At 39.4% G+C, this 4055-nt stretch overlaps 1 protein-coding gene across 1 annotated transcript in view; it reads left to right on the plus strand.

Moving 5' to 3' along the window:
• Positions 1 to 4055, plus strand: part of Abcd3 (ATP binding cassette subfamily D member 3) — a gene marked incomplete in the record, with an annotated part of 74920 nt that overhangs the window by 30048 nt on the left and 40817 nt on the right.

Consider the following 4055-nt stretch of genomic DNA (forward strand, 5'->3'; position numbering starts at 1 on the left):
ATTGAAATTTGCAGGTAAATGGATGGATCTAGAAACTATTATACTAAGTGAAGTAACAGACTCAGAAAAATAAATGATGTATGTTCTCCCTCATATGTGGCTCCTAACACCAAATCCTTTTAAATTCCAGGTCCTTTTAATAAGATGATGCTATTCAGCAGTCCCTTCTGCATGAAATAACTATCATCATTACGATTTTAGCTGAGCCTGATTGCTAAACATGGTCACAATTGGGCTTGTTGACGGTTGTGCTCATTCATTAAAGGAGGACTGAGCAAAATCATTGGACCTCACCACATTATCCAGCCACTATTCCCAGACAACTATATGTAATTTGACCCTAAAAGGATATGGGAATGGAGATATTTTTGAAAATAGACAGAAAAAATGAGCAAGCCTAAGCAAATGATGAAGATCTGTTATGATATATAAAGGATGAGACAAAAATAATATACACATCTTAAAATGTCTGTGGTCATAGTTTAGTCAGCTAGTTTAAGGAACAAAATATATATATAGTCATGGTTTATATGAGAATATTTGTTTTTTTACCCAAGCCTTGTCTCCATAGCACATGATAATTAAAAGTGCCAGACTGGTGGAACTAACCTTATTGGATATTAAACAGCCATAGTTTGAGGCCATAATTCATGCGTTAATGGTCTACATTTAGATTTTTTATTTTATCGTGTTATAAACTGCAGATTTCCCTATTTATGATTACTGTACATTATAGTTAGTAAACATTCTATATTTTGTTCAATGATGGATAGCTGTTATAGTTTATGTTGATTAGCAATGTATGGGAATATTTGTGTCAGTACATAAGGCCTTTGATCTCACTATTTCAGACATTTGTTATGTTCAGTTTATTATAGTTTACCTTTTCTAAGTGATGACATATGAATAGGAATTTGTCACTGCTCTTTAGCTCTGCTGCCTTCTGAACATTACTTTTATTTTCTGAAATTACTTTTATTTTCGTGAAATTTATTACTTCAACTTTTTTATTTCAGACTTTTTGAGACAGGGTCTCCCTGTAGCCCCAGCTGGCCTTGAACTCACTTTGTAGACCAGGCAGGCTGGCTTTAAACTCAGAGATCTACCTGCCTCTGCCTCCTAAGTGCTGTGATTAAAGGTGTGTGCCACCATGCACAGCTACTTCAGCTTTTTGAATGTTCTTTATCTAATTGTTTTCTATTATTTCCATGCTAAACATGTCACCAAAATGTTTTAAAAGCATTAAAAAAAATAATAGTCAACTCTGGGTATAGATTAGTGATAGAATACTGGAGCAAATAGTAAGACCTGCCCACTTAGCCAACACCTTTTAGTTTTTTATTTATTTTATGTTACTAGAGATTAAACCTAGGGCCTTGTACATGATAGGCAAGCACTCCCTGAGCCCTTTGACTTTTAAGACAAGGTCTCTGTGCCTCTTGCCTCAAGTCTGAGTATGAGGAGCATGTACCACTGTACCCAGTTTAAGCCTGTGCTGCTCGTGTGGGCTCCCCCTACCCCCCCATTTCTTCATCTCTGTCTCTCTATTAATTGAATAAAGAATGAGTTTTAGCTGTTGATATTTAAGAGGGCTTCATTGTACTCTCAACATTTTCTTTCTTCCCTCATTGTGCCAGATCATTTCTTGGGATCAGCTAGAAATAAATAGGTGGTCCAGTATTTCAGTCAGAAGATGGTCATTTTACCTCAGAGATTTGCTTAAAGTTGAAACTGGAAATGGAAGAGGGTATTAAGATAACTGTAAATAGTATGTGTTTTACTACACGTGCAGAAGTGGGGGGGTGGTGATAGAAACAAAACGAGAGTAGAAGCTCAATGGTTGTATATTGCTGAGTTCTCATCCTGTCTTTCTTGGTTTGGGGAAATATTTTTAAAGATATTTGGGTTGAAGTTGTAAAGTTTGGCTGTAAGAGAATAGTCTAGTTCAACTGAATAGATTGAATAAGGTTTTAGTCTGTTCTTTTTACTGATAGGTCATCATCATTTGAATTTAGTGCCTGTTTTAGTTAAAACTTTTCTGTTGCTGTGATAAAACACTGTGACCAAGGGAACTTACAGAAGGAAGAGTTTATTTGAGCTTACAGTTCAGAGGGTTAGAGTCCGTAATGGTGGGGGAGGCATGGCGGCAGAGGTGGCCAGAGCAGAAAGCCGAGAGATCACATCTTCAAGCAGACACAGAAGTAGAGTGAGATGGGAAACCTGACAAAGCTTAATAGCTATCAAAGCTCTCCCTGACACTCCGTGGCATGCTTCTCTTAGCAAGGCCACACCACCTAAAGCCTCCCAAAACAGCGCCACCAACTAGGGGCAAAATGTCCAAATGCTTGGAGCCTATGGGGGATATTCTCTTTCAAACCACCACAGTACCCTAAGTAACTGTTTGTTGAATGAATGAATGAATGAATGAATGAATACAACTCAGTGTGAATGAAGTGGACTGGGCCTGTAACTTGCTAGAAGGTGGTTTGCAACTGAATTACTTGTTTTTCTTGCGGGTATAGTCGGGAAGGAAAGTTGTAGCAGGAGTGCCAGGTGGCTGGTCTCATTGCACCAGTAGTCAGGAAGCAGAGATGGATAGATGCTGGTGCTCAGCTCACTTTCTTCTTTTTATTCATTCCAGGACTTCAGCCCATAAAATGGTGCCTCTCACAGTTAGGGTGGGTCTTTCTGCTTTCGTAACCCAATTTAGAAACTCCTTCACAGACATGCCCAGAAGTTTTTCTCCTAGGTGATTCTAAGCTGTCAGTTTTGACTCCATATTAACCATCACAGCAACCTTTTTGAAACCCTGAATCTCTGCTCCTTAGTTCCATCTAATCTAAACACTGCCTTTATACTTCCTTTTCTTTTTCTTTTTAAAACAATTTAAAATTTATTTTCATTTTATGTATATGAATGTTTTGACTGCATATGCACCCAATGCATACAATGCCCATGGATGCCAGGAGAGGGCATAACTGGAGCTACTGATTTTGTTAGCCACCATGTAGGTGCTGGGGAAGGAATGTGGTTCCTCTGGAAGAGCAGCCAGTGCTTTTAGCTACTGAGCCCTCTCCAGCCCCCTTTGTTCTTTTTAAACAATTTGTGTGTGCATGCATGCATGCCTGTCTGTCTGTCTGTCTGTCTCAAAAGACAACTTTGGAGTTGGTTTTCTCTTTCCATCTTGTGGATTTGGTGATCAAACTCAGGTCACTATGCTTACATGGCAAGTGTCTTTACCCTCCTAGGCATTTTGCTGCCTGGAGACTTCCTTTCTTAGTCTATAATTCTGAACTGTACTTAGTGCCTATTTATTAGAAGTATGTATATATTGCACTTAGCACAGTATGTCACCTGGGAAGTTAATTATTCTAATTCAGTACTAAAACCATTCACTTAAAAGTCATCATTTAGATGTCAGGTTAACTAAAATATTACACTAAAGCTTGTGTAATAGCGAGTATTTGCTCTATCATGGACTTTTGTTTGTGGAGAACATAGTAGTTAACCGAAGAGGTGAGCTGAGATTATGGGATCTGGAAAGGGCTGGGCAGGGGATGGAGTTCTGGAGTATCTTGGTGTTTTTTTTTTTAATTTCTCTTTACTGTTTTCCTAAATAGTATGAGAATAATAAAGTAAATACCCTCTATACAAGCTGTTGATGCCGCTTTCCTTTTATGTTTACAAATGATTTTGTATTTCTATTTTCATGCATCTTTTGAAAACAAATCTCTAAGGGAAAAGCCATTGTCTTATTTCAGATCCCTTTTCCCAGACAGGAATTCTTAATACCTCTGTGCCCTCTAGTCTCTGTCCTTTGTTGGGACTTCCTTTTCTTGTTGTTCCCTTTTCCAACATTTTGCTATTAAGTGTACCTGCCAGTGTTACTGTTACTCCCAGTCCTGGGTTTCTCCCTCCCTCCCTCCTCCCTCCCTCCCTCCTCTCTGCTCCTCTCCTCTCCTCTCCCCTCTCTCCTCTCTCCCTGCTCCCCCCTTTCTCCTCTCTTCCCGCTCCCCGTCCCCCCTTCGCCCCTCCCCCCTTCGCCCCTCCCCCTT

This window comes from Nannospalax galili, unplaced genomic scaffold (assembly GCF_000622305.1).
Source record: "Nannospalax galili isolate Female #2095 unplaced genomic scaffold, S.galili_v1.0 scaffold255, whole genome shotgun sequence".
NCBI classification, from domain to species: domain Eukaryota; kingdom Metazoa; phylum Chordata; class Mammalia; order Rodentia; family Spalacidae; genus Nannospalax; species Nannospalax galili.